The following is a 13,801-nucleotide window of genomic DNA, read 5'->3' on the forward strand; positions in this document are numbered from 1 at the left end:
GACAGGTTAAGAGAGTGGGCAAAGAAGAGGCAGATGAAATACAATGTGGAAAAATGTGAGGTTATGCACTTTGGCAGGAGGAATGGCAACAGACTATTTTCTAAATGGGAAAATAATTATGAAATCAGCAACACAAAGGGACTTCAGCATCTTTGCTGAAGAGGTACTGAGGGCAGTTAGGAAGGCAAATGCAATGTTAGCATTCATGTCGAGAGGGCTAGAATACAAGAGCAGGGATGTACTTCTGAGGCTGTATAAGGCTCTGGTCAGACCCCATTTAGAGTATTGCAAGCAATTTTGGGCCAGTATCTAAGGAAAAATATGCTAGCCTTGGAAAGGGTCGACAGGAGGTTCACAAGAATGATCCCTGGAGTGAAGCGCTTGTCATATGAGGAATAGTTGAGGACTCTGCGTCTGTACTCATTGGAGTTTAGAAGGATGAGTGGGGGACCTTATTCAAACTTACAGAATGCTGCAAAGGCCTGGATAGAGTGGACACAGAGGACGTGCCAACTCGTAGGAAAAGCTAGAACTAGAGGGCACAACCTCAGGTTTAAGGGACAATCCTTTAAAACAGAGATAAGGAGGAATTTCTTCAGCCAGAGAGTGGTGAATCTGTGGAACTCTTTGCTGCAGAAGGCTGTGGAGACCAGGGTCATTGAGAGTCTTTAAGACAGAGCTAGATAGGTTCTTCATTAGTAAGGGATCAGGGGTTATGGGGAAAAGGCAGGAGAATGGGGATGAGGAAAATATCAGCCATGATTGAATAGCAGAGCAGACTCAATGGGCCAAATGGCCTAATTCTGCTCCTATATCTTGTGGTCTTATACTTAACCAACAGATTGCCTTTATTTACTTGCCAGCAAGGGACAGGGTCTTGACACAATAGGTCAAAAACAGCTCTCCATCTAACAAAGAAAATCATCCTGTTTTATACAATTCTACAGCTCACAGCCAGCTGGACACAATCCAATTAAAAGGGTTACAAATGACGTACTTTATGTATCGATCCAATAGGATGAAATCCTGAACATCCTTGGGCTCTATGGCCCAATGGGACACCCCAATATATCATCACCAAGCCTGTCCTCTAGTTTGATAGCAGCCTCACTAAAACAGTGTCACCTGAGCATCCTTTAATTGATAAAGGGGGCCAACGAAAGCCATTAGTATCTTATTGCCTTGTCAGTGAAGTTAACTAAGGAATGTAGTCAAATCAACTTGCCTTCAGGATATTCCCCTATTATAGCCCTGATAAGTTTGTTTATTGCCAACATAATGAAACACACATGTACATTGCTTATCAATCCAATGATTGAGCATTTTACCACTACCTACAATTTCGAGGGATGCCAGCATGTTATCATTAGTCCTTATCAGTTCCCACTAAGTCCCCGACCATGACTCTTGCGTTAGCTGTGACATTAATGTCTTTCTGACTCTGTTTTGATTAGAAACTGTGAAGGCAGCCTCATTAAACTCACCCTTGTGTCAGTTGTTTCTGATAAGGTGTCTGTCAAGGCAATTAAGTGTGCTTAATGGCCTTGTGAGTCCAACAGTTGGGCGCCTCAAAGGAATGTATTTAACTCACGTTTAGTATCACAGGGCATTCTGTAGCTGTTCACTTTGTTTAACTTCTAAAAAATGTATAGAAAATATATTTATATGTATGGACTAATTAAAGGTGCACCTTTAAAACACCTAATTACAACTACTAACAAATTTGCTCCTATTGCTTTAAAGTGAATTCTAAGTTGATTTAACAAAAACCTCACCAGAGCCTGGCAATCTTATAGTAATCCTCTCTTTTCTATCTTTCTACATTGCAAAACCTACTTCTCCACTCACCTGACGAAGAAGCAGCACTCTGAAAGCTCGTGATACCAAATAAACCTGTTGGATTTTAATCTAGTATTGTGAGATTTCTTACTGTGCCTGTCTCATTCCAATGCTGGCATCTCCACATTTTCGATAGTGCAGCCAGAGAAACACAGATACCCTGGAGGTAAATTGCTAATTGTTCTGTAAAAACACAGAAAATACTGGAAAAACTCAGCAAGCCTGCTGTGGGGAGAGAAAATAAAGTCAACATTTTGAGTCTGGATGACTTTTCTTTTGAGCTAAAGCAAGTGAGAAATGTGATCGATTTTATACTGTGTAAGAGGGTAAAGCAGAGTGTCAGTGCTTGGTGGGGGCTAAAGTAGATTGCAATAAAGGGCGCAAGACAGAGAATGTGTTAATAGCAGCGTGGAGGGCTATTGAAGGTGCTGATAGTGCTATAAAGGCAAGATATCAGAATGTGCTAATGGGAGAACAAACGTCAGTGCTCAGTGAAAGCAAAACTAAGAAGTAAGTAACAGTGGGAGAGGGGAAGGGGAGATTTTGCATTGGAACCAAAAGTGTTTTGTATATATAAAGCGGTTCAAGATGGGTGGGCTCAAGGTGGGTGGGCAGCAAGGTGGCACGGTGATTAGCACTGCTGCCCCACAGCGCCAGGGACCCGGGTTCGATTCTCAACTTGGGTGACTGTGCGGAGTTTGTATGTTCTCCCCGTGTTTGCGTGAGTTTCCTCTGGGTGCTCCGGTTCCCTCCCACAGTTTGAAAGATGTGCTGGTTAGGTAGTACGTTAATACTGGCCATGCTAAATTCTCCCTCAGTGTACCCGAACAGGAGCTTCATTGCAGTTTTAATGTAAGCCTACTTGTGACATTAGTAAATAGAGGAGAAAGGTCACTGTATAAAGTTGATGAATTCAGTGTTGAGTCCTGAGAGCTGTAACGTGCCCACTCAGAGGATGAGGTCCTGCTCCTCCACTTTGTGTTGGGCTTCACTGGAGCATTGCAGCAGGGTGAGGACACGAAAGCAAGATGGCGAGGTGAAATGGCAAGTGACTGGAAGGTTGGGATCAGGCTTATGGACTGAGTGAAGGTGTTCCGCAGAGCATTTAGTCTCCCCATTATAGCCGAGACTTGCATTGAGATTGGCGAATACAATGCAAAATTAGGAGTGATCCACAGATCTGCATAGTTTTGCAAAGTCATTTCCAGTTAATTAAAATCGGGTTACTCACAAGTGATGGATCAGAGAATCTGAATTAAAATGCTAATTTTTAATGATAAACTAATTTCATCGGCATTAATAAACTCTGTATCTCCTGGTATCAGGGTGTCTTTGTGCATATACATTCCCCTTGCACTGCACCCATCAATGAATAGTTCCCGCTGTCACTTGAGTACGTATTAATGTTGAGGGGAGTTCAACTTTATCTCAGCCTTTTCATTATATCTATCACAAGCAGCAACTGGATGGCAGTTTGATCACTTATTAGGGATTCATAAATTAAAGAATATCCCATTAAATAGCAAGGTACAGTTTTCTTATGGCAGGAAATTGAGGTCGGAAAAAAACCTGAAATTGATACGGTTAATTCTTGATTTACATGGATTAAGAATAGAATATTGTAGAAAGTATATTAATAATTAAACATAGAAACTAGAAGCAGGAGTAGGCCATTCAGCCCTTCGAGTCTGCTCTGCCATTCATTATAATCATGGCTGATCATCAAATTCAATATCCTGATGCCTCCACTCCCCCCCTCCATATCCCTCAACCCTTTAGCCCCAAGAGTCATATCTAATTTCTTCTGGAAATGACATAACTGCTCTCTGTGGTAGTGAATACCACACATTCTGCCTGGTAACCCGTTCAAGGGAAAAATAAGCTATGGAAACAGATGCGCTTTATTTGCATTTAGGAAAGGAATCAAGAGAGAAAATGCTTTTCATTCATTTGTGGGACATGGGCGTCACTAACTGGGCCAGCATTTATTGGCCATCCCTAGTCGCTCGACGCAATTGAGAGTCAATGTGAGCCCAGAGTCACATTGCTGTGGCCCTGGAGTCACATGTAGGCCAGACCAGGTAAGGACGGCAGATTTCTTTCCCAAAAAGACATGAGTGAACCAGATGGGTTTTTCCGATAATCAACAATGGTACAATGGTCAGCAGTAGATTCTTTATTCCAGGTATTTAACTGAATTCAAATTCCACCATCGGCCATGGCATGGGTCCAAAGGAGGTTGATTGGCCGTGCTAAATTGACCCCAGTGTTAGGGGGATTAGCAGGGTAAATATGGAGGGTTACAGGAATAGGACCTGGGTGGGATTGTGGTCGGTGCAGACTCAATGAGCTGAATGGCCCCCTTCTGCACCGTAGGGATTCCATGATTCTATGATTTCATGGTTCGAGCCCCGGTCCCCAGAACATTAGCTGAGTTTCTGGATTAATAATCCAGCGATAATACCACTGCGCCATCGCCTCCCCATTTAATGTAAAAAGCACAGCAGCCAATCACCAAAGCACGTATCCAGATTTGAACCAAGGGCCTCTTGATCTGCAGTCAAATGAACTATACCTCCCCATTAAGGTATGTGGGCTATATCATTGATACAGGCACAGCAACAGCTTAAGCACAGGAATCATGTAAATTCCAACCAGTTAACATCTTTAAAGACTTTTTAAATGCCAAAAGATTTTTGAAAATTTCACTCCTAATTTCACTGGTTCTTGACAGATTTTGTGTTGAGAGACATAAAACTGAACAGAGGTATGCAAATGAGGTTATGAATTACTTGAATGAAAGAAAACAATTCTCAAAACATGCTGCAATTTTGACTGCAATTGGTGCCAGGATTGTGGATTCAAACCAAAGCAGAAATCTATATTCTTTATCTGCTGTATACAGTTCTGGTCGCCCTATAATAGAAAGGATATCATTAAACTAGAAAGAGTGCAGAAAAGATTTACTAGGATGCTACTGGGACTTGATGATTTGAGTTATAAGGAGAGATTGGATAGACTGGGATTTGTTTCCGTGGAGTGTAGGAGGCTGAGGGGTGATCTTACAGAGGTCTATAAAATAATGAGAGGTACAGATCAGCTAGATACTCAATATCTTTTCTCAAAAATGGGGGAGCCTAAAACTAGAGGGCAATGGTTTAAAATGAGAGGGGAGAGGCACAAAAGAGTCCAGAGGAGCAATTTTTTTGCACAGAGGGTGGTGAGTGTCTGGAATGAGCTGCCAGAGGCAGTAGTGGAGGCGGGTAAAATTTTGTCTTTTAAGAAGCATTTAGACAGTTACATGGGTAAGATGGGTACAGAGGGATATGGACCAAACATGGTCAATTGGAACTAGTTTAATGGTTTGAATAAAAGGGTGGCATGGACAAGTTGGGCTGAAGGGCCTATTTCCATGCTGTAAACCTCTATGACTCTATCTTGCCCTTTGATGTAACCCACTGAGTATTTTATGCACTGGAAGTCCCACTACATGTTGGTCTTTAATTATACATGATTAACATGGATTAAAATGCGAATAACTCTACAAAACCTACGGAGATGGATGTTCTGTGGTTAGATTGTTCAACAGGGTGATGCACAGTCATTAGGTCATTTTTTTCTGGCCAAGTGCACCAAAGCTGAAACCTTTGCCTACGCTATTTATTTTGCCCGTGGTGTTAACACACAGAGTACGTACATTCAGCCCTGACTGCTCGAAGCTCTTGCGGTGTGAACGAGCTGTGAGTTACAAAAGTTAAAATTTCAGGATAGCGAGTGACTTTTCATGAGGACAGGCTGTTTCTGTCTTCATGGGGGCCTGGAATGCATTGCCAAGTGAGGTGGTTGAGGCAGATACATTAGTGACATTTAAGATTTATCTGGATGGACGCATGAATAGGTGGGGAATAGAGGGATACAGGTGGTTGGTCTGGATAGGACAACATGACCAACGCAAGCTTGGAGAGCCAAAGGGCCTGTTCCTGTGCTGTACTGCTCTTTGTTCTTAGATGTTGCCTGACCTTCAGATCCAAAGATGTGTGGATTAGGTTGATTGGCCATGCTAAATTACCCTTTAGTGTCAAGAGGATTAGTGTCAATATGTGGCGTTAAGAGGATAGGGCCTGGGTAGGATTGTTGTTGGTGCAGATCCAAGTGGCCTCCTTCTGCACTGTAGGGATTCAACGATTCTGATATTTTCAGTTTTGACTTCAGATTCCCAACATCTATAGTGTGTTTGCTTTTGTTAATTCACTGCCACTTTTTCCTCCAGCCTTGAAGAAATTCTGGTCTTTGCTCCAACAGGGTTTCACTTTTACCTTGTTCACCCTCGCTGCTCTCTACTTCCCTTCTCACGAACAAGCAGGTATCTCCCAAAACTCACTTTCACACCCGCTCCTTCCGTCTCTGCAACGTGACCTGTCCCGTTCCCACTCTCTTTCACCTTACACCACCGAGTCTTATTGAACCTCTCTTTGTCTTCCTCCCGATCACAGGCCTTCCCCTCGGTTCCTCGTGCATTCTCCCTCAGCTCACCAGACAGCTTCTGCATTTTTAACGTTTCCCACTTCTGGTGAAAGGTCATTGACCTGAAATGTTAGGTGGGAATTTAGGGCCTCACTCATCAGGAATCCGGAAAATTCCACCCGAGGTCAACGGACCTTTCCATTGTCCGCGCCTCGCCAGCTCCGGTTCCCACGTCAGGAGGCCTGGTATAATTCCGGCTCCATTTCTCCCTCCACTGACACTGTGGGTGGTTGCTTTGTGCCCTGCTACTTTGTACTTTGATTCTGCTCTGGGTCAAATGCGAGTAAACAGGATTAAGAGGGAGATCAGGTTTTTCTCGCGTGTCAGTACAGACTCGAAGGGCCAAAGGGCCTTTTCCCCACTGTGTGATTCTATGATTCATATAATTAGGTGCTATGATTCTATAATTCATGTAATGTGGCTAAAAAAAAAGGACTCTGCATAACCCTTTTAGGGTGGCACTGTAACACAGTGGTTAGCACTGCTGCTTCTCAGCGCCAGGGACCCGGGTTCGATTCCCAGTTGGGTTACTATTTAAGCGGAGTTTGCACATTCTCCACATGTGCGTATGGGTTTCCTTCGGGTGCTCCAGTTTCCTCCCACAGTCCAAAGATGTGCAGGTTAGGTTGATTGACCCTAGTGTCGGGAGGGTTAGCGAGGTAAGTGTGTAGGAATCGGGCTGAGGTGGGATTGTGGCTGATGCGGACTCGACAGGCCTCCTCCTGCACTGTAGGGATTCAATTTTGAACAATCTAACCACAGCATATCCCTCTCCATCGGTCTTGTCTAGTTATTGACACTTGAATCCATGCTCAGTTCAAGGTCTGCATGCAGTCGGAATTCCAGTTATAAATGATGACACAGTTAGGAGACAGAAAAAGGATCATTTCTGCAGATCCCACATATATTTCGATTGTATTTCCAAAGTGACTGATTGAAAAAAGGGACTCCCCAATTAACCTTTGATTTGGGGGAAGAAAGATTACATTGTTAAAATAATAGTTAATAATGGATGGACTGCCTGTGTCTCACTGACCCTTATTTACGACACCTCCAATCAGTCAAGTAATGTAGCTGGGGGCTCAGGTGTTGGAAAAGCATCCATCTCTGTCAGCCTGAGATTATCCTGTCCTGAGGAAATCCTAAACTGTTTGTCTTTGTTGAGCAGAATCTCTGTCAAGCTGTACTTAAAGCCAGCCATGTTCTGAGTATTGATCAACACTGTCATCATAAATCACCAACACATCACTCCTGATGAGACACAGCCAGTGGCACTGATACATTTCTCCTGTGACAGAAGCTTAGAACCGACAGGCTGACAGATGCAGACAGCCATCAGGGTGGACTTTCCTTATTTGGGCGCAATTACACGGTGGATCACATAAGAAGGTTGAAGATTTACATCTTGATGTAACGCAGCCTACGGCATTGTTTCCCCAACAGGTGACACCTTTCAGTGTCAATCTCCCCCGGAAGACAAATATCTCACTCGGCGCGTTCCAGACATTCACTCCGAGGGGGTAAGCGGAATGAGGTTCTCCCTAAGCACATTGTGCCTGACATAAATTGAGTCAGTGCTATTAAAGTTCCCAGCTTGAGGAAGCAGGTTGTGACCCCCACAGACTGGCAAAGGCACCTCGCTGGTGTAATTACATTGCACTGACATCAGCGCCTGGTTAAGGTTTTTTTTAAAGTTTATTAGTGTCACAAGTTGGCTTGCATTAACACTGCAATGAAGTTACTGTGAAAATCCTCTTGTTACTACACTCCAACGTCTGTTCGTGTACACTCAGGGAGAATTTAGCACGGCCAACGCATCTAACCAGCACGTTTTTTCGGAAGGAAACTGGAGCACCTGGGGGAAACCCTTGCAGACACGGGGAGAATGTGCAGACTCCACACAGACAGTGACCCGAGCTGGTAGTTGAACCTGGGTCCCTTTTGCTGTGAGGCAGCAGTGCTAAGCACTGTGTCACCGAGCCGCCAATAGTTTAACCAGTTTGTAGCTGGCTGGAAGATACCCGCGTGGCTTTCAGAGAGGCAGAGAATCCTGACAACTTCTTTCCAAGGGTTGACGGATGACACAGTGATGATGGACTTGGAGAGTCTGAAAGTCCACCTGCATGCAGGAGTGGTACCGCACATGAAAGTAAATAGTTAAAGATTAACAATAATCGGTTCATGTTCAAAGACACAAGTCTCAAGCTCCTCACAACCGAGGCTGCAGTAACAGCACCATATTACAACATGGTTAACATTAGTGGTGACTTTTAAAAGACATCACATTAGCGGTGATAAGGAAGCTGACATTTTAAATGATGAACCCAGAACAGTATCCCAAAGATTGAAACAAAAAATCAGCTGAAGCCGGACTAGAAAGATGCGTACCTCAGAAAAAGAAAGGGAACATTGAAGAAGCTTTGCTATAGACCAAGTAGAGAAATAAAGAACAAACAGCAATACAGCACAGGAACAGGCCCTTCGGCCCTCCTAGCCTGTGCTGATCATGATGCCTGCCTAAACTAAAACCGCCTGCACTTACGGAGTCCGTACCATAAAAACATAAGAAATAGGAGCAGGAGTAGGCCATCTAGCCCTTCGAGCCTGCCCCGCCATTCAATAAGATCATGGCTGATCTGAAGTGGATCAGTTCCACTTTCCCGCTCTCTCCCCATAACCCTTAATTCCCTTGTCTATCAAAAACCTATCTACCCGTGACTTAAATATATTCAGCGAGGCAGCCTCCACCACTTCAACGGGCAGAGAATTCCAGAGATTCACCACCCTTTGAGTGAAGAAGTTCCTTCTCAACCCGGATCTAAACTGTCCCCCCTTATCCTGAGGCTGTGCCCTCTAGTTCTGCTATCCTTTCTAAGCGGGAAGAATCTCTCTATCTCTACGCTATCCATCCCCTTCATTATCTTATACGTCTCTATAAGATCCCCCCTCATCCTTCTAAACTCCAACGAGTACAGACCCAGTCTATTTAGTCTCTCTTCGTAGTCCAACCCCCTCATCTCTGGATGACCCTTCCATTCCCATGCTATTCACGTATTTGTCTCGTTGCCCCTTAAATGCTACCTCCCCAGTCAGCACGTTCCAGACATTTACCACCTTATGTGTAAAAAAACTTGACTTGCACATCTTCTCTCAACTTTTCCCCACTCACCTCAAACCTGGCCCCTAGTTTGCTACCCTAGGAAAGAGCATCTGACTATCCCCCCAAGTCAGTGGACATGGACGGGCAGCACAGTGGCGCAGTGGTTAGCATTGCTGCCTCACAGCGCCAGGAACCTGAGTTCGATTCCCAGCTTGGGTCACTGCCCATGTGGAGTTTACACATTCTCCCCGTGTCTGCATGGGTTTCCTGCGGGTGCTCTGGTTTCCTGGCACACTCCAAGGACGTGCAGGTTATGTGGATTGGCCATGATAAATTGACCCTAGTGTCAGGGAGATTAGCTAGGGTAAATGCATGGTTTCATGGGGATAGGGGCTGGTTGGGATTGTGGTCAGTGCAGACTTGATGGGCCAAATGGCCTCCTTCTACACTGACCATGCTAAATTGCCCCTTAGTGTTAGGTGGACTAGTTGGGGTAAATGCATGGGGTTATGGGGATAGGGCCTGGGTGGAATTATGGATGGTGCAGAGTTGATGGGCCAAATGGCCTCCTTCTGCACTATAGGGATTCTATTCTATTCTCTTCCTTCCAACTACAATTGATTTTGCCTTACGGTGTTCATTCTCAATTCATTTTCTGAGATTTTACTTGATTTTGTTGGGCCTCTTCTGATACTGTGAGTAGCGCTGTGTCATCAGTGTACCACAAGTTTATTATGTTGTTGCCTCCAATCTTTAGCCCTGGAAGTGCATTCAATTGAATGCTCTGACTAGGTGCTCTTTCCGCAGATTTTATAATTTTGGCGACAGTGCTTGGCCAAGTCCTACTCCTTTCTTCACTTGAAACATTCCCGCCTCTCTATAAGACCATAAGACATAGGAGCAGAAGTAGGCCACTCAGCCCATCAAATCTGCTCCGCCATTCAATCATGACTGATATTTTTCTCACCCCCATCCTCCTGCCTTTTCCCCACAACCGCTGATCCCCTTATTAATCAAGAACCTTTCTACGTTCTAGTCTAATGCTCAGTATTTGGTCCTGATGTAGGGTCAGGCTAAATCTCACATCCTTACTGTCAATGTCACCTTTCAGCAACACAAGAGTTGAACATGATCGGTTGACCTTTTCATTGTGTTTGAAGCATATTCAAGGCTGCCTTCTTCTTTACTGCAAGATACTTATTGAAGATTGTTCTAAGGTTAAACATTCCCTCTCTTGATCTTATTCCAGGTCTAAATCCAGACTGGCAAATATATGCGCATGAAAAAGAAAATGTGTGCTAATTTAAGTAGTTTATGATGAAAGCAGTACATCAAATAAATGTTACTACCCAGATGTCCTCCAACAGACAGAAAGGAATCAATTGAAAGACATGAAGTAGATTCAATAGATGTGCCTAAATTGATAACTGAGCTTCCCTATGTTGCACAGTAGGGGTGGGGGGACCAGTGGAATTCTGAATTGGAAGCATAATGTCTGATAATGAATGATGATAATCTCTTGCAATTTTCAGACACAAATAAGATTTAATTGGAAAATACTTTTATGAGGTGATTCAAAACCATTAATTCTATTTTTCTGAAGCATGAATTGTATGATGATTAGGCTACGCAGGGGTAGCAGTGAATAAATGCTAATCAAGAATAATTTACATCGGCAAGTTAGCTCAGTTACAAAACAGACTCAAGCATTTCCCATTACCGTTAAACAGGCAAAGCAACACAGGCGTTATCCCCTCAATCTCATGACCATCGAGATATTTTGTGTGTCCCATGCCGGCGTTAAGTGCGACGTTACCACTTTGTGGCTCAGCGCACTGTGACACTTCCTCTACCTTGTCCCGGCCGATGTCGCTGAGCTTCAGCCTCAGGAGAACGGCCAGTTTCTCACTTCCTCACATCAACCATCCCTTAGTTACGCACTAAATCGTGTCAAATTAGGGTTTGTGCCAAAGCTCTCAGAAATTCAATTGAAACGACACAATCCCTGAGGCTGGTAAATTCTCCAGTGAGAAGAGGAGATCAAGGGCAGATTTATCAGAATCATAGAAGCCCTACAGTGCAGAAGGAGGTCATTCGGCCCATCGAGTCTGCACAGACCACAATCCCACCTAGGCACTTATGGCTGGATCTCAAACAATGACGTGACAGACTACAGGAATGATATAGAGAGTCTGGTGAACTGGTGCGGTGACAATAATCTCTCCCTCAATGTCAACGAAATGAAGATTATCATCGACTTCAGGAAGCATAGTGGAGAACATACCCCTGTTTGCATCAATGGATATGAAATAGAAATGGTTGAGAGCTTCAAGTTTTTAGGTGTCCAGATGACCAACAACCTGCCCTGTCCATGCCGTCATTATAGTTAAGAAAGTCCACCAATGCCTCTACTTTCTCAGAAGACTAAGGAAATTTGGCATGTCAGCTATGACTCACATCAACTTTTATAGATGCACCATAGACAGCATTTTTTCTGGTTGTATCACAGTTTGGTATGGCTCCTGCTCTGCCCAAAAGTGCAAGGAACTACAAAAGGTCATGAATATAGCCCAATCCATCATGCAAACCAGCCTCCCACCCATTGACTGTCTACACTTCCCGCTGCCTCGGCAAAGCAGCCAGCATATTTAAGGACACCATGCACCTCAGACATTCTCTCTTCCACCTTCTTCCACTGGGAAAAAGATACAAAGGTCTGAGGTCACGTATCAACCGGCTCAAGAACAGCTTCTTCCCTGCTGCCATCAGACTTTTGAATGGACCTTCCTAGCACTAAGTTGATCTTTCTCTACACCCTAGCTTTGACTGTAACGTTACATTCTGCACTCTCTCCTTTCCTTTTCTATGAATGAGATGCTTTGTCTGTATAACGTGCAAGAAACAATACTTGTCACTGTATACTAATACATAAGATAATGATAAATCAAATCAAAACAAGTAGATAGGATTGCATACTTGCACAGATGATAACAGAAGATGGTGGATCTGATGCAGACGTTTTAGAAGAAGGATAAAGGTAGCTAAAAATAATTTTGTGATGATGAAGGAGAAGAAAACTCAAGCTTGTAACAAGAAAAAGGCTCATTCAACATTCTTTCATCTTTCCTGTATGCTTCAGAAACCTGTGTCTAACTTTTCAGGATGGTGCATGCTTAAGTTCTTCATCCTGAGAGTTGGAGGTGAACACATCCCTATCATCTCCCCCACCTCCAACAGGCCCACTGCCATTTTACACTCTATTGATCTCTGATTGGCAGCAGGCGGGGCTTCTATCAGCACTTGGATGGACATCTTGCCTGAGAGAGCTTCCAGCCATTCAGATTGGTCCACAGCTCTTCAGCCCTCCAGGCACAGTGCTGCAGTGGCTGGAAGAGGTACTGCAGTGTCACACCTGAGTCTAAGTCTGGGGACGGGACTTCTGGGTCCCAAGGAAGAGAGGGTAGGGGATGATTCTTTTCCCAGGTTGATCCCAGGTATGGAGGGATTTCTTACAAGGAGAGATTGAGTCTGTTGAGTCTGTGCTCACTGGAGTTTAAGAACATAAGAAGTAGGAGCAGGAGTAGGCCAACTAGCCCTTCGAGCCTGCCCCGCCATTCATAAGAATGAGACATTTAGGATTCTCAGGAGGATTGACGGGGCAGATGCTAAGAGGTTGTTTCCTTTTATGGGAGAATCTAGCACTATAGGGCATAATCTCAGAGTAAGGGTGTCACCCATTTGAGACAGAGATGAGGAGGAATTTCTTCTCTCAGAGGGTAGTGAATCTGTGGAATTCTTTAGCACAGAGGGCTGTAGAGGCTGGGTCATTAAGCATGTTCAAAGCTGAGATAGACAGATGTTAAATTAGTTAGGGAATCGAGTGTTATAGGGATAAAGTGAGAAAGTGGACTTGAGGATTATCATCAGTCAGTCACAACCTCATTGAATGGTGAAGCAGACTCGATGGGCTGATTGGCCTACTTCTGCTCCTACGTCTTATGGACTTCTTGAGTATTGCTGGAGCTGCACTTATCCAGGTAAATGAAGAGAATGTCATCACACTCCTGACTTTCACAATAGTTGGTGGAAATTGTTAGGGGTATTAGGAGATGAGTTACTCACAGCACAATATCCAACCAATGATCTGCTCTAATGGCCATGGCATTTATGCGGTTGGTGCCAATTAGCTCCTGGTCGTGGTGGCACAGTGGTTAGCACTGCAGCATCTCAGCGCCAGGGTCCTAGGTTCGATTCCCAGCTTGGGTCACTGTCTGTGCGGAGTTTGCATGTTCTCCCCATGTCTGCGTGGGTTTCCTCCAGATGCTCCAGTTTCCTCCC

The sequence above is a fragment of the Carcharhinus amblyrhynchos genome, chromosome 5 (genome assembly GCF_965287045.1).
Source record: "Carcharhinus amblyrhynchos chromosome 5, sCarAmb.v2.hapA, whole genome shotgun sequence".
Lineage (NCBI taxonomy): Eukaryota > Metazoa > Chordata > Chondrichthyes > Carcharhiniformes > Carcharhinidae > Carcharhinus > Carcharhinus amblyrhynchos.